We start from the raw sequence: 22,776 nt of genomic DNA, 5'->3' as shown, positions 1-22,776 counted from the left end.
CTCTCGAGCTCACTAAGCAATTGTACCTCAAAACACATTTCCCTTTCCAAATCCTTATGTCATTAACTGTTTATGCTGCTCTCTGCATCAAACATCTTTGTCAGCCTGGCTTGTATGTTGACTGGTATATTTGCAATTGAGTTCAGGCTAAATTCCTTCAGTGCTCAGCTTGTCTCTCTCTTTCAGAACATGGCACTTGCTCATAAACCTACATTGCTTCCCTTATGTCTTCTCCGTCAGGATTCATGTGAGCCAAGGACCTTTCCATGTTGTGGTTCTCCAAGGACACAGATGCTACCAGATCCATTTAAAATGTCTCTGCTGCTTGACATCCCCTGACATCCACTCCACTGTCTCTGTTTCTGCCACAACCACTTTTAAAAAATCAAGTGCTGCTTTCGAATCACGTCTGCAGAGATGGAGGAGTTCTCAGAGCTGACTGATCTATGGCACAGATTTTTTTCTATAAGGCTTGTGTCTTCATGTAGTAGTATAGTCCCACTACTGTCTTCTTGTGCAAGAAGGGAAAAGTAGGAGATGCTTCACTGGGGACTGTGTTTAGAGTTGGGCTTCCAGGGAAGAGAGGGACCATGTGAGAATTTTTCCATCCTGGCCTGGAATCACCAAAAGTTGTGTCTCCTGCCCCTAGAAATGACCTGAGACAACTAGACTAGTTAGTTCCTCTATATCTTGGGCCAGCAAAAGAATGAAAAGCAAATTAAGACAAATGTGGGAAACATTGGTGCTTCTGAAGAAATACAGAAAGGCAGAGTTCTTCCCAATGAGAAAAAACAATAGGGGTCCTGTACCACCTACCAGTTCCTTAAAGCTGTGACAAATGAGCAAGAGTATTTCCTACAAGCCCTATACAGACAGAATTGTGATAGGAGACACCAGCATTGAAAGAGACTTCCAGACCCCATCCTACACACTAGAGGACACCAGGCTATCTGCAGCGACTATCAAAGTAGCAGGAACAAGAACAACAGCTACAGAAAGGTTCACAGCAAGAAGATTCCCGTAAACATGGGCCCCTCTTCTACACAGAGTTAGCTTGAAAAATACTTTCAGATAAACGTTTAGATAAAACAAATGCAGAAGGAGCACATTTACTAAGTGGTGAGCTGGCGAAAGGCATCTTCAAAACAGAGCAGTAAAGAAAGACCTGTAAAATGCAACAAACAAGGGAGATAAGTGAGGTGCCTCCACATATTCTGTCGCTGTGGTGCTGCATGCACAGCCTCCACCATGTCACATACTTCACGTGTCCATTTCCTATGCCAGCCTTCTTCTGAAGAGCCTTTTAGAGCCTGAGGAGCCCCAGCTGCTCCCCAAGCCTCCCTACATCCTCATAGCCCCCAGAGCCTGCCTGGCCACAGATTTGCCCAGTCTCCGCAAAAAAAACCTGCACAGCAATGCCTTGCACAGCAAAGCATGCGTTTCCATCCACAAGGCTGAAAGAAGGAAGGATGGAAGGAACGGCAGAAGAAAGGATCCCCTTTTAAAGGAGAGGGAAGAAGGATGGCAACAGAGGCAAATAGGAGGGAGAGTGAGAGGGGCCATAAATTCCCTTCTAATTCCAAATAATTCCGATTACATGGATGAGTAGTTTTCAATCAGAAAGATAATCTCAAAGATAGATGGCAGGATAATTGCTCGTTGGCGCGACGTAAATATTGTGTCGTTTCTATTAATCTCAGCGAATCGGGTGTCAGGGTTGTCACTCATTCATCAAAACAAATTAAAAAAAACATATTAAAAAAAGAGAGCGATGCTAGAGGGAGGGGGATGTGTATCCAATAAGCAGCTGAAGGCGTGCAAGGTAATGAATGCTGCTTACATGCTGTTTGTATTTTTTGGTTTATAAAAGCTAAAAGTAATTCAGGGAGTAGGTCTTTATTAACCTCTCAGTAGGGACTGCAAGGGGCAGTGCTGCATGCAGAACAGCAATAGCGCTGCAGAATGGGACTGGGATAGCACAACAGGGGGAAGGAATCAAAAAACAGGCCCCAGATATCAGGACTGGGTAGTCTGGGCAGGAGGTACTGCAGAATCACAGCACCTGGGAGAAAGGACACAGATCACACCATAAAACAAAGGCAGTGCCACCACCCACCACATGTAGGAGTGGACAGGGAATGGAGAGTGGTGTGGGGAGGTTGGCAAACAGGGCACACGGTGCTCCTTGGTGCAATTTGCCAACCAGTTGCAGGATGACAGCGTGTCTCTGCCTCACTGTTATAACCTGCTCCCTGGCACTGCCTCCCTTAGGTGTCGTGCCTCCTCTCCCCAGCCCTGTAACCTGCCTGGCCTCAGGCACTCTCCTTATGGGGCAAATACAGCCCTTCAATCCCCTGGCCAGGCAGTAGCCTACTCTCTTGGTTCGTTTCTGCTGACCCAGCAGGAAAAAGCACCCCCATTTCCCAGCACTCTCCCATTCTGAAGCGACCCCTCACTTGCCTGGGCCCACACCTACAGGTAATAGCTTGGGTCACACACTGGTCATTCACCATTATATCACCCCAATTGCACACCTAATTTCCTTGGGAAGACCCTCATTCCACTCTGATATCTCTTTCCTGTGGGTTGACACCTCTTTTCCCAGGTTAGAAGCCCTAATCATAGCATCTGTGCATGGGATTTTCTCTGGTGAGTGCTGGTCTGAAACCACCACTCACAGCACAGAGCTGGCACGGGTTTGCAGGTCCAGACAGCTTGGAGCAAATGACCTCAAAGAAAAGGCTGCCCACGTACCTTTCTCCTTTCCCAGGGATATAGTCACATCACTCCAAGAGTGGAAAACTTGCACTATAGACCATAGCCTTCAGCCATGCCATCCTGTGCTGCGCCCCACAAGAGCTGGTGGACCCATCTAGAAAAGCATTTGGACAGATGAATGCCCCAGGAAACTCAGCTGTGGGCAGGAAGCAGTTCATAACTGAGCAGGGAGGTTCTCCCAGTCAGAACTAGTTGGGCCTGCTGCTCACTGCTGTGATGTGACAGGGAGTCCTTACCGTGCATCACGACCATCTGAAATCACTGAGGATCCTGTGGTCCTCTCACAACAAGTCGCCTCAGTTTGGTGTTGCCTATGTAGTATTTTTGTGGGGCTTGAAAGCAACTGTTCCTTTCCCTGCCTGCAGTCTGGAGTGGCCACAACACTGCTTGAAGCTTGGGCTCTGACTGATGTGTTGCAAGTACTTTGGGATGAAAGAAATGCAAAGGTATTATGTTTTTAGACCAGGCTTAGTCTGTCAGCTAAGACAAGTTTTACCCTCCTGAGCTCCAGGAAGAAGCTGACAGATTTTGGCTGTAAGATAGCTTAGTGCTTTGCAAACAGCCTGCTAACACAAGGACCTGAACCAGTGCCCAGTGGCTGTCTTCACTAAACGGATTTGAAAAATGCTAATATTTCATCCCTGGCCACAACAGTGTTTCTGTTCATTTACTGCTGTTGTTTGTTAAGTGAACTTATTTATTTAAAATGCCATTCTATGGGCAGCTCCTGTTGAAAGCTGGAAACAAATTCCCCATGGATGTCCTCATGCCAGGCTATGGCAGACCTGGTCCCAATGTAGGCCAAGATTCATTAGGATTGAGTGCTGTTCTCACTGCACGGTCCTCTGGGACAGACGGAGCGGAGAGACTTGTCCCAGCAATACTTTTAACCTGTCAATCCAGCCAGCAACGCAATATCCGCTGGGGATTTCAGCTGCTTCTGTGATCCTGCCTTATCTCCCTACATCCCCTGGCATGCCCGCCACTCGGTGAAATGTCACTTCTCTCTCCCCTTCTTCCAAGATGGAAGTGAACTTGTGTGCCTGGCAGGGGGGCTGACAGACATGAGCTGAAAGGCTGTCAAGGACCCACTGAAAAGTGGGCAAGCCATGCTGTGTCAGATTTCGGGGTCTAACACTGCAGCTTTCTGTCTGCTCTTGGGCCAGCTCTAAATGGAGCCTTTGATAGGCAGCCAGGCAGCTGTCATCACAGGGTCAGCCTCAGAAGCAGGAGGGTACGAGCACCTGGGAAGCACATGCCAGTGCGCGGAGAATAGCAGCAGCATTGTAAGGCTGGGCACTGCTGGGAACCAGGGGCGCTGGAACAAGGGGAAGGCCGAGCGTTAGACAACGGGATGCACCGAGTGCATCTGTCCACAAATCCCAGAGAAACCTCAGTTCCACGGTGACTTCACATGGGTGAAGTGCCACCACAAAACCAGCCTCCTAACTCCTCAGTGCTCATCTCTCTCGCTAAGAAATTAGCCTAAAGGAAACTCCTAAGAGGGGAAAATGTGCAAAGAAAGTTCTCTCTGATAACCACTCAATGTCATATCCCACTTCCCATGAGTGGGGACAGCAGTGGCCTTTTACTTTCCTGTGGCTGAACTCAGGGCACCTAAGTACGAGTAGATGCTCGAGAGCAGCGTGCCTCCTCCCGCTACACCACAGCTTTTCCAGCCAGCACCTATGTAGGTCCATAATACAAGAGACTCAGCTCACCCCGATGGCCGTGAGGGAAGAATAAAATGCTACACTGAAAGAGATCTCCATGATTGCTTCACCCAGGGGCCTGATACCCACGTCCATGCAAGCTGGAGTTGCAATTATGAGCCCAATTTACAACTACCAATTAAACCAGTTCTATCACTCCAGAACAAGAGTTGGTCCTTTGCTTAGACTCAGGGAACTTTCAAGTTACACCTGAAACACCTTGAGGTGGGAACCAGCTGACAGTCTGGACCCTCAGATAATGCTTTTTTTCCTTTCCTTCTTCCAGAGACACTCTTGGAAAAACGGCACCTGTGGAGTGAGAGTTCTGTCACAAATGAGAGATTGGATGAAACTGAAAATGTTAGTAAATAATGAACAGCTAGTCATCAGCAAAAGAGCAGGTCAAAAACTCAGTTGCACCAGGGTCTGTGCTAGGACTACTGATATATATTATGAGTGACCTGAAAACTGCTGGTAGAAAACTGCAGATGACAGCTTTGTTTAAATTAATCAAGGTAAATGTGGACTCAGAAGAACCTCAGACTGACAAAGCTGGATAGAAAGGCAGACAATTGAGAGTGAAATCTAGCATCAGCCAAAGCCAGGCAGGGCAGACTGTATTCAGCACTTCCATAGAGCTAGAATTTCCAAATGAATACAGGAAACATAGACATTTCGATGGTAGTGACCTTTAATTCTACAGCAGTGTCAAAAAAAAAAACAAAAAACAACACAAAACACCACTCATTCAGATGCCCCAGGAAGGAAATACTAAGTGATAATAGATAGGAATTTTTGTCCCTATGTTCTGTACTCTACAGAGGCACTGTCTCTTAAGGGAAATGCTTTTACCCTTTTTTTTCCCCTTCCTCAGATACTACCATAAAGAGCACACTGGAACTATGCCCTCTCTCAGAGAGAGCTACCACAGTCAGTTAACACTGGATAACTTGTGGATGAAGACAGTAAGAAGAAAAGTGCAAAGCTGAGAGATGAAAGTGCCTGAAGAAACCACTGCAACACACTTCTTTGCAATAGGAGCATGGCACAGCACTCAATGACAGGAAAAAGCAAGTCCTCATTTAGAATATATGAAGCCACATTAACTCATGGGACTTACCCCCACCAGGTAGCACTCAAGATACTGATTAAGCAGGATTTAAAATAGGATTAATTAGGAGTATGAATTATGAGGTGATCTATACAGGCTCTCCAGTCCTCTGTTCTCTCACCGACAGCAGCCAAAACTTGCTGCAAGAAACTCAGAGTAGTTTGGGATAATCTGCCTCCTAACATTAGGATACGAATATAAATTATAATCTCAATAGAGATTCAATTTAAACCTGCAGCATGTGGTGCCCTACTTCCCCAAAACCTCATAAGCTGGTAGGACTCCGCACAGTGCAGGGTAACGGTGCTCCTACAGAACGTTCCTACAGAAAGAGATTAGAACTGTACATTGCTGTCCCCTCACCTGGCCAAGGCACCACCAACTGGATCCACCTTCTAGGAGAAAAGGCAAAGAATACCCACGCTTGGAGGCTGAAGTCAACCTCAAACCAGCAGGAGAAAAAGCTTACCCTCCCGACTGCATGCTCCAAATCCAGCTCTCCTGGAGCACCTCATATCAACCACCCTGGGAAAGAGCAGAAAAGGAGCAGGCAGATAATTGGTGCAAATTTGTATGATAACTTGTGCATCTTAGCCCACCTAGGTCTATTTCAAGTGCCGGATGCCTCCTTTCTGTATAAATCCTCTGCACCTTCTTCTCTCCAGACCACCCTCCTCTGTCCCTCTAGAAGAGGAGATAGCTGTGGGCACCAGAAGCTACAGGAAGATAAGTCTGACTTGTTACCCAGAGGCAGAACAACTGCACTAGCCATGTGAACCCAGCTTGCCAGGGTCAGGCTACAGAGCACTGCAGGATACAAAAAGCCATCAAAGGGAAAAATGATAATCTTCCTTCCCTGGTTACATTTCCCAGCTCTGCCTCACCCTTCCCTGACCTTTACAGACTGACAACCCACTAAAGATGAACATACACACACAGACACACACAGCCCTTGCACACAGCATTCCCCACACTGTGTAACAGCCCAGGACCAGCCAGCTCCAACACTCGGTGGCATCAGGATTGATGCTACCCTATGAAAACACTTCTATTATACATTCCCTTTAAACCTGCTCCACTTAGGATGGGATAGGCACAGCAGAGCCTCTCCAGACTGGTGAGTACAAGCTCACCCTAAGAAAAGTTCGCTCACTTCCCCTCAGTCTCTGCCAGCCTCCCCGGAGCACTATGAGGACTGTACAGAGACTTCACTGCATGAGCACCTGTGGGGACATCCAGAGCCCCGCTCACTCCTCCTCCCATGCAGAGCAGCACAGCACTCATGGCTCCCAGCTGTGAGAAATGCAGACCTGCTCTTCAAGGGATGGATTTTCAGAGTCCTCTGGACAGTGAGGCGATGTGAGAGAGGACACCTCCAGCTAGCGGGGAACACAGGGGTATATTTACCACGTGTCCCAGCTGAAAAGCAGGAATGTCAGGGCCATAAGGCAGCATAATCTGCAGCAACGGCCCAAGACAATCTAGGCCTGACAATAAGGCAGATTCCCCAACAGCACAACGGGTGAATGCTAACCTCCTCCAAGAGCCCTACTGCTCCATTTTGTCTCTCAAATGCCAAATTGACAACACACAGAGTCCAATGTCACAACAAAAGCCTGGAAGTCCTGGTCCTGAGCCTGGCTCACCCACATTAACACCTCCCTGGCCCTCACTTCATTACTTCCCTGCTCCTCTGTTTCTCCACAACAAGTTTCTCTGGGGATGGTGTTGATCAGGGTGGCCATGCTTGAGCAGCTCTCTGGAGATGCTGGGAAGGGAAAACTGGAGGACAGAGCAGGTTGGTTACAGTGCATTTCGTTACAGATTGCACTCCTTTCCTGCCTCCATCAGCCTTCTGCTCCTGCACTGCAGCCAAATCCTTCTGATCCCACACCTGGACCCCATTCAGACCCCTTCTCTCACTGATTAGCTACATTGCCCTGAGGGCACCCTAAAGGCAGAGCTCCTTACAGAGGGCACAGGTCTCTCTCGGAGCATGCTCACGGACTCAGCTGTATGCACACAGCGCTTCTGACCACACTCCCACTGGCTAATCCATCAGCACTCAGACACAGGCTACATGGCTATCCAAACCTCACGGAGGCCTCTGGGAGGATTTCCACTGACTTCCACAAACAGTGAGTCAGACTCATTTGTCTCTCCAAGGAACACATTCTTAGGATTCCCCCCATGGACAGTAACCTACCAGTCTCCAGATACCAAATGACTAACCTCACATGGCTGCACATCCTCCTGGCACTGCAGACTTTCAGGCTTCTCTTCTCCAAATATCATGTTCAGTCTGGTTTGCTTTCACTTGAACGTTTCCTGGCACCAGGGACCTTTATTTCATACTATTGTTTCTAATTTCCGAATCCCTTTGGCATTTCCACACCACAGTCACTGGTTACAGTGCTCCAAATTTAGTATCCTCTGTGGATTTAATTAATAGTCTCCTTACCTCCTCTTCTATACATCTAATGAAAAGGATTAATCATACCAGGCTGAATGCTGATCCCTGTCCCACCTCACTGGCCATCTCATACCATTACATACCAGCTTTTCAATGGCTAAGACAAGATCTTTCTGTCTCAAACTTATACGATTCTTTTCTGATGATCATCCTTTGACCAGTTTTCATTGTCCACTCTCTTTCCTATCTGGAGAACAAATGAACACTGCTAATGGGATTTCATATAGCAGAATCAAACACTTCAGTAGGACTCAGATACATGTAAAATATCAGACGAGAATGTGAGTGAACAAGCAAAAGCAACTGAAAGCTAAGAACACTTGCCTGGCCTCGTTTACTCTCCATACTGTCTTCACAGATGTCATTACCTGCTCCTAAGAGCTCCACGTCATTTCTTTCTCTTTTCCACCTCAGTTTCCAAGGAGATACATCCACCAGAAGAACCTCAATACTTCCACCACCCCTATCCCTTGCTTCCAGCCTCCCTTGAGCACGTTTCTCCTCACGTCATTTTACACTAAAGCTGTGAGTAAGAAAAACAAAGGTACATTCTGAAGAGCTCAAGAATTTATATAAAGGTATCTGCAGTAGCTGGAGGTACTTGCATTTGCACGTAAAGGCACATTCAGCCCTGGAAAGCTCCCCACTGCCACATGCCCTCACTTAGAAAAGGGAGCACTCTGGAAAAGGGGAAGGGGTAGGACCCCCTATTTCTGAGCAGGACTGCTTCACTCACCTGAGGTCTGAGCAAAGCAACATCTGACACTGCTGAAACCTGCCCTCTTGCCCTGGGGCCAGCAGCAGAAAAAAAGAGGTGCTCTGGATGGGCACCTCTTCCTCTCTCTCAGCCTTATCTCCTTTGTTCCTGGCCAAACTTCTCACAAGAAGGAAGTGGCCATAGAAGGCGCTCAACATCCAGAGGCACTTTGCAGCTTCAATTACAACTGCTGCATTTAAGTTACCTGTGGATCACTAATGATGATGCTGACAGATATATCTCAAGAAGGACAAGACCAATGCTCTACCTATCTCATTCTGAGGCCTGAAAAAAAAAATCAATTTGTTATCTGAACATCTCTCAAGGAAGATGGCAGGGCAAATGTGTCCTTCCCATACGCATACCATTTGCTGGGTTGGAGCACAGGTCCATTTTCCTCCTCAGGGAAGGCAAGATACACTGCTTCCCAGAATGTCTCAAGATTGATACAAGACTACTATGAGCGGGCTAACAGATTGGTTAAAACTTGATTAGAAGATCAGTCTCAGAGGGCGATGGCTGTATACTACCTCGAGGTCAGTAACAAGATGTATGCAGGGGTGCATCCTGAGACCCGACCTGTTTAAAATCTGTATGGATGATTTGGAGGATGAGAACGTGCTTTGTCACATCAAGTTTGCACTTGACACAACACTGGGGGAGGTGGTCAATATACTCAAAGCACGGCTGCCATCCAGAAGGACCTACACAAGCTGCAGGAATTGGGCTAAGATGAACCTTATGGAATTCAGCAATGACAAATGCGAAGTCCTACACCTTGAAAGAAATAATACACTGCAGCAGTACACAGCATGCAATGCCTGGTTGGGCAGCAGTTTTGCTGAAGAGGACCTGGGGCCTGATAGGCAGTAAGCTGAGTAAGAGCCAGCAGTGTGCCCTGGCAGCAAAAATGGCCAACAGTACCCTCAGCCCTATTCACAGGACCTCAGTTAGTAGGAATGTAATTATTTCCCTTCAATTGACACTTGTCAGACTACATCTTGAATATGGTGTTCAGATTTGGGGGCCTCAGTACAAGAGAGAGATTGACAAATAGGAGCAAGTTAAATGGAAGACGAACAAGGTGGTCAGGGAAGCTGGAGTACGTGCCTTGCAAGGGAGGACTGAGGGCACCAGGCTTGTTTAGCCTGGAGAAGAGGCGGCCTTGGAGGGACCTAGCAGCAGACATTCAATTCAGACACCTACCAGGAGCTTACCAAGAGCCAGACTCTACAGAGGTATGCAGAGGGATGTCAATACACAACAGATAGAAACAGAAACAAGAGAGGTTCACAGTGGATAGAAGAAAAAGCTTTTCCAGCATGAATACTGTCAAGCATTGGTACAAGCTGCACAGAGAGGCTGTGCCATCTCCATCTTTGGAGGTTTTCAAGATGTAACAGGATAATTTTTATCAAGAGCCTCCAAAGATCTTGTCACTGATCTCACTTAATACTTAAAATAAATAAAAATTTAAAAGTCCCATGAAACTCAGGGAAAGAGTGAAGCGTTGATAGTGAAGTTCCCGTATTCTGAAAAGGACAAATGGATGTTGTCAGGGAACTCCAGATCGGTTAAGCTTGATCTCAGCCTGGACAAAACAATGAAACAGTTAATTCAGAATTATTATGGGAAAAATAAAATCAGAGGCTAAAAATATAATGGAAACTAGGTCTTGTTAGGCTGCTACCCTGCTGCCTTCTCTCTCTGGCTCTTTCTTCCTTTTTTTCTAAGGCAGGATGACAAGCTCTGGGCTAGGCTGCAGGAGAGAGGGGGGCAGACCTTTGCCCAAGGACTGGCAGGTAAGAATGCTGGAGAGAGCCATGTCCCCATGGAAATAGAGGGGCAGAGCTGGTGGCTACAACCTCTGCTCCTGATTAAAGGCAGGCTGCACGCCTGCCTCTGGAGGAACAAATATCATGAGGAGCTTGGGGCAGTGTAAGCAGCTGGGCAGGGTACTGAGATGTGCCCTGGTCTGAAGCAAGGAGGACACTGGGCAAAGTTGTCAGGAACCAGTGTCTCCCACCATCTTCATGAGCAGATGAGAACAAAGGACAAAATTATTTGCTTCTAACTTCCTTCTATTACATCTCAAGTAGCAAATGCGTACTGTGAGCAACCTACATGGTATGCAATCTATGGATTAAAAACTGGCTTCCCATTTGAGATCCAAGAGCGTCTGTCAGTGGTAAGACAGCACTAAACAGAGACTAGCAGAAGCTTGCCTTGGCCCACTGCAATTCCAACTCGTTGGTTGACATACTACATACAGATTGGTGGAATGAATTAAAACGAGGAGAGAGGCTACTCTCAACCACATAATTATCACCATTCCTTATAACTCAGCAACACGCAGCCCAACGCAAAGTACAAAGTGGGACTGATGCTGCAGGGGATCATCACAGAGGCAGACTTGGGAGTCCCAGGCACAACACGAGCTCTCATGTAAACCTCGTATCTATCACGTGGGAAAGTTAGAGGAATGGGTAAGCATCTTGCATGCATCAATAAGGCAGTCAGGGGATCCCTTGCCCCACAGCAGGTGCAAGCTTTTTGCTCCCTTGTTTATTCAACACTGAGAGGACACAGCATGGCAAAGCACCTGAGAGCAGTGCGCCGGTCTTGTCGTCAGAAACATAAGGAGTTCCAGAGCCAGGAGGCTGAAGGGTGCAGCTTCAGAATGAGGTATTGCCATGCTGCCTCCTCATGGTAAGGGGAATTATGCGACAGACGAGGCAGATGAACTCACAGTGGCTTAGGGCCCTTTGCACAAGCTTAGTTACAACATGGACAAGTGTTTATGAATCCTTACAGACATTCTGCATGAACTTCTGTTGCAGGAATTTGTTTGCACCCTGAGCAGGATGCACCATCATGGATTGCTGCAAGACAGACTGTGCACATCTGAGAACTTATTAAAAGCTGTCTACGGAGGATGTGCGACAGGGCTCTGTGGAGATATGGACAGATTGCACAAGGTCACTGGAGACATGACTGGCTCACAGCTAGCCCGGTTAGTTGTATTTGCTCTTTCCAACAGCTCAGTTCCCAAAAAAGACCCTCATCTCTATCCTTCAGTAATCAGTCAAGGGTCAAAAGAAATGCAGAAACCATCCCAGAAAATGAAAGGAAAGCTGATTTCATACAACCAATTTCCCTTTTACTGAGAGCTGCCACAAATAGTCCCCAGTGCAAGTCCTCTTTGATACGTAGGCTAAGAGACAAAGTAGTTCTGAGTGCTCCTGTGTCACTCCATAAAAGCACCGCAATAGCCCACAGTAGCTGACCACTAGCGCCCTACCACTACAGTTCCTGCTCTGTTCCTCACGCTCCTTTTTGCCAGGAGGCATTGTCTATTCAGTCCTTGCTGGATTGTTTTGTGGAGCACTCTGATTAGAGCTGAACCAAAATCACCCAACCCTTGTGGACCTTTTTTTTTCCCCCTCCTACTATCAGAATGAGATTTCATCTTGATGTTCAGAGCCTGGAGACCCAGAGGCCAGAGGTCACCACACGATCCACTGAGCCACCCAGTCCCTAGATCACAATGTTAACAAATCACCATTTATCTTTGTTACTGCAGCAAGTGTCCAAGGCAAAACGGTGCCAAAGATCACATCTGTTGGGATAACCTATTGATTTGTGTCATATTCTGCCCAATCCCTATTTTATTCTTGCTCAAGCAGAGGTCAAGGCAGGTTAAAAATAACTCCTTCAGTCTGAGGTGCTGGACTGAGGAATTTAAAGGCAGCTTGTTCTTCCCAAGGGTGGGGGCTCAAAAAAAATCTCTCCAACAAGCAACAGGAGTAGTAAAGCAACAGCCATCACCAGCAAGAACTTGCACTTGGGGAACTCATGCCATGAGAGAAGGTTTTGCAGCTTTAACTAGAAGACTTTTTTTTTTTTTTTTAAGAGAGAATAAATCAGTCTTCTTAGTTCATTCAAGCAACTAAGCATTACAAAAGTTTACATGATGTACATACACAGTGTATGCTCCGAAGTACCAGCGCAGGCTGGTGCAGCTTCTATTACAGCATTCACACCTCCTAGCCAAAGTACACAGACCAGCATCAGCATAATTCATTGTCCTTATTCCACAGTAAGTTACATTTTTGAGCTTTATTACAGGGGTAAAAGGAACAAAAAGATCAGAGTTGAAGGTGTTACTGCTGTTCCTAACACTTATGTTCATGTATCATTTTTGTCAGAGAACTCCCCAGGTAGATGCAAATTTTTATTTATATTATTTTATCCCATTTCAAAACACTTTACACAGGAGTTAAATTGCCAACACTTTAGAGATATTTTACCTTCCATTAAAATTATGGCCTGTAGGAAATTAAATTTTAAACTAATACACATTTCCCCAGCTTTTTCATTAAAGAAACATAATGTTCGTTCAAAGCAGAAAACAGATCTTTAGAGCATCTACATGGCCTCCTGAAAATTTTTCCCAATGATACAAAAGAGGATCTTACCTTTACTCTGGCTTCATAATTCCACTCCTATACACAGACGAGTAAGAAAGTAGCCCAGTTTATTTCATCTTCTTCTAACACCAGAGTTGCTGATATTCTTACTAAAGCTCAGCAGGTTCTAAGGGAGCCCTAACAAGTGGACAAGTCCTCTTTTTCTCTCCACACAAATACACATTTGAATATAGTTCATCTAACAAACACACTACAGAAGGCCTCTGAGATCTTCTGCAGAAGGAAGGAGATTAAAGCAACCTGTGCTACCAGGTGGTAGAAATAACCACTCTGATGGAGAGAGAGAGAAAATAAAACCTCCATCTTATTAACAGTCCTATTACCAGCACCTTGCCTGTAGAGGAGAGGGTATCAAGAACTGCAATGAGTCTCAGAGAACTCCCTTGCTTATCCGATAAAATCCCGATAAAATTCCTTCCCTTTCCATTTCCTCCTCGGAGCTGAGGGGCCACTGCATTTTAGGAGCATGCTTTAGTCATAGCACTCTGGTCAAGAAACAACAACAAAAACTAATTGGCCTTGTGTAGAAGAAGTAGTGTGGCCAGGATGGTGTGCAGCACCTCCTTGGGAAGTGAACATGCAGAAACCCCACCTCCGACAGGACGATGGTGTAAAACTGCCCAGATGCAACGTGAAAAGCCTTTGTATGAGGTAGTTTACTGAATTACAGCAATAAAAGCTGGGCTCTGTGTCTGATGATCCAGACATCAGCCACCTTACTGCTGTCACAACAAGCACAAGAAATATCAGAAGGGGCTGAAGTTCTCCTGGACTTGCAGAGAGGCACAGGAGGTGCAGTCATTTCACCCTTCCTCAGCATCCTGCAGTTTTGGCAGAGACGGCAGGGGATACTAGCCAAAACCTCTCCTAGACACCACCAAGAAACACCTGTTAGTCCGCAAAACTGCTGTGTCCCATGGCTAAGCAGGCCCTGAGATCACTGACCGTCGCAGGATCCCGCATGCAGCAGCCAGCAGGTGGAAGAACCAAAGAGCAGCTGAAGTCCCAGCTGTGCCACGCTCACCTATGTGATGCACGCTCCGAAGTCACCTCCTCCCGCAGACATCCCTTCACTGGGTGTTTCTCATGCAGGAGGGCAGAGCCCAGCGCTGGGCTGCAGGAGCCAGCCACGATGAGAGTCAACCAGCTGTGGCTGCTCATTTACAGGTTAAAGAGGAGACCTCCAGCGCAGCCAGAGGCAGGAGGCAGCAGGGACCTGGCAAAGCACTCCCCTTTCTGCTCCCTCTCGAGCGGTTCTGCGGGCGATTACTCCGGAGCACCCAGCCATACCGAAATCAATAAACAATTTCTACGCAGCTCGGAGGACTTTGCCACACTTAATAAAAGTCTCCAGGCACAGTTATGGCTTCATTTCACCTTAACGTCTTCTTTAACTGCCCCTGCTTTTCAAGATCAATTAGAAGCACGTGCAAAGAGAATAAAAACAAAACAACAACAAAAAACAACGGGAAAAAAACAGATGCAAGGTCAACTAGGCAGCCCAGCTCTCCTCCTCCCCTCACCACTCTCCTAAGGGGCACGTGTAAATACAGGGACTGACAGGTAACTCATACCCATTACAGCCCCTGGTTCTGGGCACAGACCAGCACAAGACCAGCCTTATTTCCGAGAGCTGGGCTATCTGGTAAGACTCAGCTGAGCCTGTAGGAGAAACCTTTGTTCCCTGAAATTTCAGTGCAAATTCAGGACCCCATAACAATTCCGAATACAAAGGGTTGGTTTTAACTCTACCTATCCTTGAAAGGGATACAGCACAGGCACCTTTGAACAGGTCTTTGTCTTGTCCTCAGGTGATTCCAGTCTCACTATCACAATCGTGCCTTGGCTTCTGATGAGACATCCAGAACCCCGCCACTGAATCATCCTCGATACCCCAGCAACTGACCAGAGGGAAGGGGTAATGATGGGTAACTTCCTTTAACAGGAACTGGGGGCAACTAACTGCATTTTGGCCTCTCCTCCAACCTTGCAAATTAGGGTACTAATATTGCTTTGATGTTATGTATTCAGGTTGAATGTATTATAAAGAGTTGTGTTTTTTTGTTGTTGTTTTGTTTTTTGTTTTGTAATGACTGCAATAGCTGGTTCTGCACCTGGGACATAAGCTCTTGCACAAACCATAGGACAGTGACTTTGTGGAGGACCTGGCCCATGCACCCAACCTGCAGTCCCTAAGAGGCTCCTCGAGTCCAAATGCTTCCTCAGATAGAACCCAGAGCCCCTGCCCTGGCTTTGCTGAGCCTGCTGGCCACCATGGCTATTCAGTCAATATCAGCTGAACCAACTCCATCATCATTTTGCAACATTTTAGACTTATGAAAATTAAGATTAAACAGCTCCATGCCCCTGACGTCACCACTGCCTTCAGTCCCTTAACCAAAACTGTACAGTACAAACTGACTGAAATCATTAAAACTCACCAATTCTTCTAATTGCTGCAGGAATCAGCAAGGGAATATCTTGTTTGCACTCATCCCATCAGACATGGGAAGGAGTCAGCAGAGAGAAACCCTGGGCAAGCAGCCCAGGGGGGCTGAGCCGTCCAGAGAAGACACTGCGGAACCGCCTCCACTTGGTAGCGTTAGCCCAGGAAGTACTATTCCCAGAGGTAATAGTTTGGCCTCCTAGATTGCTGTTAGAGAAATGGATCCTCCCACTGAAAGCACAGCTTGAGAGCACAAAGCATGGGGACTGCAGAAAACAGGACACCACTTACCACCATGCCACTGTCACCAGCAAAGCATCTCCCCAGCTGAGGCCTCAATTCATAAGTGCATCTATACTGAGCGTGGGTCTCCTATTATGCCTCTTTCACAGGAGCAAAGAGCAAAAGTAAGGAAGCTTGGGGACAGGCAGACACCGCTCTCCAGCTGGCTCCCACTGCTTTGCTACGGCACACAGAGAACTAGATGCACGCATGCGGTCATTGCAGCAGTCTGGCTTTTGGGATGAAAAAAATCCACACAGTGGATAACGAAGTAAGGTGATATAAAGAGCAAAACTTCACTCAGCTTTCAATCCAAATCATATTTCCCTGATAACATCTTCAAAATGTGGGCTGTGCTCCCCAAAGAGATCTCTATTCCAAACACATCTACTTAATATCTTGGTTCCTCTTCTTGCCTATACATGCCTTCAGACACCCATCTTTCCTGTTGCCTTTCAGTGTGCCTTAGCTGGTATCTTGGGATGCCCTGGCTCAGGTTCTGAAAACTAAGAACCTGTCAAGAATTCACTAATCTCTCTTTTTTTGCATTTTTATTTCACACTGATGTCGTCACAGATCAATTGTCATCCTCTCTTTTATTAACTGTGGCCTACACCTTGTCCCTGCTTGGACAGTACAATCTCTGGACAATAAATGCTCCTATTCAAGGTCTGTAAAGCATCAGGGTCAGCTAGACTTCAGTATTGAACAGAACCTTCTAGGGACTACAGTACTATAGAAAGGGAGTTTACAATGGCCTTCCAGGCTACAGCGATCGCTCAGGGTATCATCTTTGTCGATGGATTGCTTTGCTAAAAGAACACTCCTTACACCTCCCAAATATAAGCACAACTTTTCCAGGAGGCCACCCAGTGACTGATCTTCACATTATCCTTGCTGAAGGAGTTTAAAGCTCTTCAGCCACCACTCACTGGACACTATGCAGATTTCTCTGCATGCTCACCATGAAAACTTCAAAATAACCCAAGTACACATCAGATAGAGTGAAGCACTTCAAAACAGGTTATGCAAACCTGCACCTGGTTATATCCTCATAATTTGAGGCCCCTTAGAGAACACTGAGATCGCCAATATATTAAAGATCACATCAGAAACTAATAGGGTGTTAAATATTTCCAACTGCGAAGAGCTTACATGGCTGGAAGGAGACAGCTCCAGTAAAAGTCTGTATGCTGCATTACCAGCCTTCAGCAAGAACTGTGATTTTCTTGCTTGCACTATTTTAAAGACTGTTCAAGGCTAAAGAAAATTTAGCTTTATTATTTAAACATGAAATATCTCAGTGATACCCTGTGATAGCAAACTGGTCTTCCTCTTTAATATTTAATTTGTAGAGTGGTTCTACAGCCTTTACTAGTGTGGGGGTACATGGCAGGGCCCAGAAACCATGACCTACAATGGAACATAGCACAAACAGCCACATCTATAAAATCACAGAAAAATACTCTGAGTAACTCCTGGTTTGGCTGGGAGCATTTGGGAGGAAGAGAATGGGGCTAGACAGAACGGACATGGAGGCCAAATAATGAAGACCCCAAACTTGTCACTTACGTGGAGTCACGAAAAACCATCACTTGAAACAATAGAATTCAGTCAAAGTATCACCAAGACAAAGGTGACTTGACATCCCTGACAAAGAAGGGAAGAGACCTCTTAAACCAACTGCTAAGGTGTTTGGAGTCAGAAGGGAACTTTATGCTCCACAGACATGATACTATATATTTATTACACATCAATTTATATCTACATAGAAAGAACAAGTAAGAAGCGAGGTAATCTCCCAGGCTGTGACAAAGCTAGCTTTCTATTTAGAATCCATAACACCACAAATAAAAGAAAGTGCACAGCATTTTCAGAACTGCCCAAGTCTTCTCACCTGTGCATTCAACCCTGTTATGTACACGTACAGTACAGCTGCAAGTAATCTGATTTTTTTTTAATTTTTTTTTTTCTCCAATGACCAAACACATGGCTACATGCAAGCAAGACCAGGAGTTAACCATTAGTATTAACAACACCTTGCCTCGACAGATGTAAAACCTCTTTTAATGACCTGATTCTATGAGCATATAAAAGCAAGATCCTCCAGAAGACAGGTAAGAAGCTATTAATCACACACTGTACAAATCAACTAATGTTGTTCAAGGATGAGACCTATCATGGTTGAAGCAACCTTTCTTTTTTGGAATAAGCAAGCACCTTTCTATGGTACTGCCCATATGATGGTTTCCCTATTCAACAGAAAACCTGTCTCAGAGCTGAGTGACCAAGGATCCTTATCAGGATAGGAATTTATATCTAGTAGGATGTCTAAATGGATATGGCAGATAGGAAAATATGAAGATCTTTTTGCATGTGAATGCACATCTTAATTGACCAGGCGTGCTTGGGGCTTTTTCCTTTTTTTTTTTTTCTTTTTTTTTCTTTTTTTCTTTTTAAATGGTAGTCATTTCTCTTCAGGCCTTCAGGACTCCAGACCATTTAGTGTAGCCAAACTGAATAAAAACCAATTCATAATGATCTGTCATAATACTGTGCCAGGATATGAGGAAATGGACCAAATAGTTTCCCAAAGGGAGATTTATGTTGGAAGGGAAATGGTAGAAAACATGAACCAAGCCTAAGCTTCTGAATATTGTGTTGCGTCCCCTGAGCACAAGAGGGAAATGGAGGGACAGCTTAAGAAACATATCCCTCTACAATGATCCCTCTACTGCTGGCAAGGCTGGGATTTTATACAGGAAAGAAGAGAGAACTAAAAGAAGGGTCTGGAATAGAAAAGATCAGAGCTCTTTTTCCCTTTGTCAACATGACAGCCCTAAGGACCCAACAAAGGAATGTATCGGCTTGTCTTCCCCTGTTAAAGATCAATTGAGCTGTGGCGTTTTACTGCACCCTTCCATCCAACTGGATCACCTCCAGTGACACTTATTCTTCAATTAACAGGAGGAAGGATTTAATGCAGGAATGCCCTCATGCTGCTGCCTTGCCAGAGGTGCATGAAGCACTCCAGGACGCCAAGAGGCCTGACAAATACACAATCCTTTGGGATAAGCTCTTTTGTACCTTTTTTTGGGCTGATGTGCTCTCACAACTGAAGTGGAAATGCTAACCAGCAAAACAGGTCATTGCAGCATGTGAAAATGAGAACATTCTGCCCAGTGAACCAGCCTGCTTTAGGCCTTCCCTAGACAAAGATATACGGTCAAATCTCAGGTTCTTTCCAAAAATCTAGGAGCAGACAGGGTAACTGCATTTGCATCCCTGACAATTACTCAGCACAGCCCACCCCTGCCTTGGATGACAACAGCATTGCCCTGGACCACCTCCCCACGAGCACACAGGGGCTGGGGAGTCGGGGTCCCTCTTGCACTGCTGAGGGACACCAGCACCACAGCTGGGCGCACCCAGGGGTGCAGAGCTCAACCCGTGCTGAAGCATCAGCAGCACCCTCAGAGGATGAGCATGGCCTGGCTGCCCTGGGAATATAGCAGGCAGGAGGATACAAAGATCTTCTGGGATTTGAATGCACATCTAAATAAACCAGGCCTGTTCGGGGCCTTTTTTTTCCCCTTCCTTATTTTAAAAGGTAGTTATTCCTCTTCTCGCCCTCAGGATTCCGAGTATTTCAGCATTGTCCATGTGACTAGCTTTCCTCCACCCCATTTACTAAAAGTGGACAAGAAGAAAAACTGTCTGTGCTCACCAGGGATGGATTTGTAAAGCTGGGGGACAGGGCAAGCTGAAAGCTGGTTGTTGATATGACTGTGAACGTGAGGGAGGGCTCAAGAGACACAAAGGTGCAAAAGAATGATCAGCGTGTCCCTCATTCAGAGACAAGTTTCTCACCCCTGTTATTTCCTCACTGGCCATCTTGTCCTTTTTTAGTGAGCACTCAGCAAGCTTCCCCGTCAACCAGCCTTAAGCCTCCCTCCCTTTCTCAAGTGGCAGCCTGCTGTAGGAGGCAGCCGCCTCACCAGGCAGCAATACATGGTGGAGAGAAAATTCCTGTAAGCAGCTTCCTTGTGACTGAAGCAGCAACCTTGACCAGTCACTTCAGAGCCCCGTTACATCCATAATGATACTGTCTCCACCTTTCCCTTCCCCCCAGCATGAAAGATGAGTGGTTGTGTGGAACGAGTCCCCGAGCTGTGATGGGAATCCGTCTCGCTTGGCTGCAAAAAATATATATATCCTGGTATGGCTATGATGAATCCTTTCATTATTCATCTGCAATTGCCCTGCTACTGCTGCTGTTCCGTTCTCTCTCTCTCTCTTTCTTTTATAAATAAAAATGGAAACAGATTAATGACAAATGTTGACAGTGATTGCTTTTAAGCAGCCACACCTGAACGTGGGCTGTAGGAGAGGAGCAGTGTCACAGCAACATCGGAGGGATGGGAAGACCAGGAAAGACTAAGCAAGAGATGGGAAAAGATAAAGATGCTCACTCCCAGTGGGCTAGATGAGCAGTGACCGGAGCAGAGCATCTTTCTGGTGGTGATGACCTCAATTTGCTCCAACAAGCAAGCTCTGGATTACCAGAGCTACGTATCCAAAATACCTAAAATAACTAGCAGCAGCCATTTGTGCTGTTAAAGATTCCTGGAGAAATGCTTGCAGAAGCTCCACCAGATTATTGACAGGATGAAATGGCAACGCACAGAGAGGCAGTCACACACAGCAGACCCCAGCGATGAACAAATACCTGAGAATCCTGCTCATCCCACTCTTCTCCTGGAGACCAGAGAACATCAAAGCCCTAGCTGGTGCAGCCCCTGAACCCCTGAAGCCACTTGTGTCCTGGGAATGTGGCTTGGACAGGCACAGGCAGCCTGTGACCGGTCAGGCCACAGGCGAACAGTGACTGAGAGCATCCAACAGAGACAAACCTGGCCTCGTGACACCCTTCCCTGTCCACTCCCACTGCATCAAGGAACATACCAAGTCCTTTACTCAAGCAACACTCCAGGAAGCTGCATTAATTATTCCCAGTTAATATTTCACTTCTTTATTGAAGAAAGGACAGGTGAGGAAGAGAAGCTGCAGAGGTGGTATCCAGGCCTTTGAGAAAGAACAATTGACTCCCTTTATTTTTACTTCAGATCCTCACAGCCATTCTGAGCAGATGGGCTGCAGGTGGCAAATTGCTCTCAAGATGCTGCCTTCTCACAACCAAACTGCACGCACCCTGGCGCACCATCTCCTGATCCATACTTCAAGTTCTCTCTACAGACAAGGGGAAGACCTGACTTCCAAAAGGGCCAACTGCTCAGCGTCCCACACACTGCTGCAGCATTGCAGCCATTGCACGTGCCTTAGTATTTAGCCCAGATGTTGCCCTTCAGACCTTCTAGGTGCTGTGTACACAACCCCTGCTCAATGGAATCAATCTTCTCTCCCCCACGGGAGGGACAGAAGTCATTCTCTTGTCCTTCACACCTACTATACTATTACCCAAACCAGCAAGGGATCTAGAGGTTATGTTCATGTTTTTCCATTCTTCTCTTTGCTTTTTATCTCCTCCTCCTCCACATACAGATTGAGTTCTCTTATCATTGATGTATGTCTCTCTACCCCATGGTCATCTCCAGCAACTGTAGTCTCCTCCTCTAGGTCCCACACTTCCTACCTTGAACACCACCTATCCACCCGAAGATACCATCTCTGCTAAAAGAATCCTCCAAACCATTTCCATGGCTAGCTCACCTCTGATTACACCCTCTAGCTGGCTCCTTATTCCCATCAAACAGTTTGGCATCACATTTGAGACCAGAGATGTGCATGGACACATTGCTGTTTGCTCCTTGCCAGCCTCCCACTTAAAATCATTTTCGTTCTTCCCTCAGAATTGCTCCTGCTCTTCTGTGCCAAGCCACCCTCCTGTCCTCCTCAAAGCTGCTCACACTGCTCCTTGGACTTCTTTCAACAGCAGCTAATGCAAGACATTACAGCACAGGAGCCTGCGCCAACACCCAGCGCACAAAGACCAGATACATGAGAAGAGGGAACACACCGTTGGCATTTAATAACGAACACTAATTGCAAACAGGGGGATGGAGTTCTCCATCCCTGTTCTCTCGGCAGCCAGAAGCCATCTGAGCCAAGCGACATGACCACAATCCAGGACCTGCTCGTTGCTGAATAGACCCTGCTCAGCAGCTGCCACCAGCCTGCTCGGTGTCTGACCGACCCACTGAACAGACAGCCCCTTGGAGCCTTCCTCGTGTCCCACCAGCGCAAGGACACAGAAATACAAGGCCCTTAGGCAACTTCAAAAGCTTTTGGGGCCTGCTGCAGATTCACTCTGCAGTACTTGTGAAGTACTTGTGAACTTTCCTGACCCTCTGGTTTTCTTGAGAAGATTGCTGTACAACCCCTCCCAGGACACTGAGGAGCATGCTGTTTGTAGGCCGCAACATCTCAGAGCCTCTACTGAAAGCGGCTGCAGAGGACAGTACGCTTCTTTAGTAACATTCTTGTTCACCAGAAAGGCTGTTCTCATCACACGCCTTCTTAGATCAGAGAGATGCCAAGAGGTTTTCATCGTTTTGCCCCATCGCCCACTACTCCATGCAGATAAACAAATCACCCCTCAGGAAGCGATCCACCTCAAGGACACTTTGGATTCTCTAAAACAGACAATCTCCCTTCAGCCATAATCCCTTTTTTAGGCAGCATATGCAGTTGTCTCACAGGAAATGTC

General features: G+C 46.5%; 1 protein-coding gene across 5 annotated transcripts in view; it reads right to left on the bottom strand.

Annotated features, from left to right (window-relative positions):
• The window catches only part of ESRRB (estrogen related receptor beta), a 170,839-nt gene that overhangs the window by 144,544 nt on the left and 3,519 nt on the right, over positions 1–22,776 (bottom strand). For 2 of the 5 annotated variants that reach the window (XM_048059853.2, XM_048059850.2), the window contains exon 1: positions 13,310–22,758. The exons of 2 other annotated variants lie outside the window; for them this stretch is intronic. The gene's annotated coding sequence lies outside the window, so the exon portion shown is untranslated. Of the gene's footprint in view, positions 1–7,833; positions 8,814–13,309; positions 22,759–22,776 lie in introns of those variants that run through there. One more of the 5 variants, XM_066998133.1, reaches the window with a different exon arrangement.

The sequence above is a fragment of the Anser cygnoides genome, chromosome 5 (assembly GCF_040182565.1).
Source record: "Anser cygnoides isolate HZ-2024a breed goose chromosome 5, Taihu_goose_T2T_genome, whole genome shotgun sequence".
In the NCBI taxonomy this organism is placed as follows: Eukaryota; Metazoa; Chordata; class Aves; order Anseriformes; family Anatidae; genus Anser; species Anser cygnoides.
Note: the sequence above shows the minus strand (reverse complement) of the source record. Positions and strands in the feature narration are given on the sequence as shown.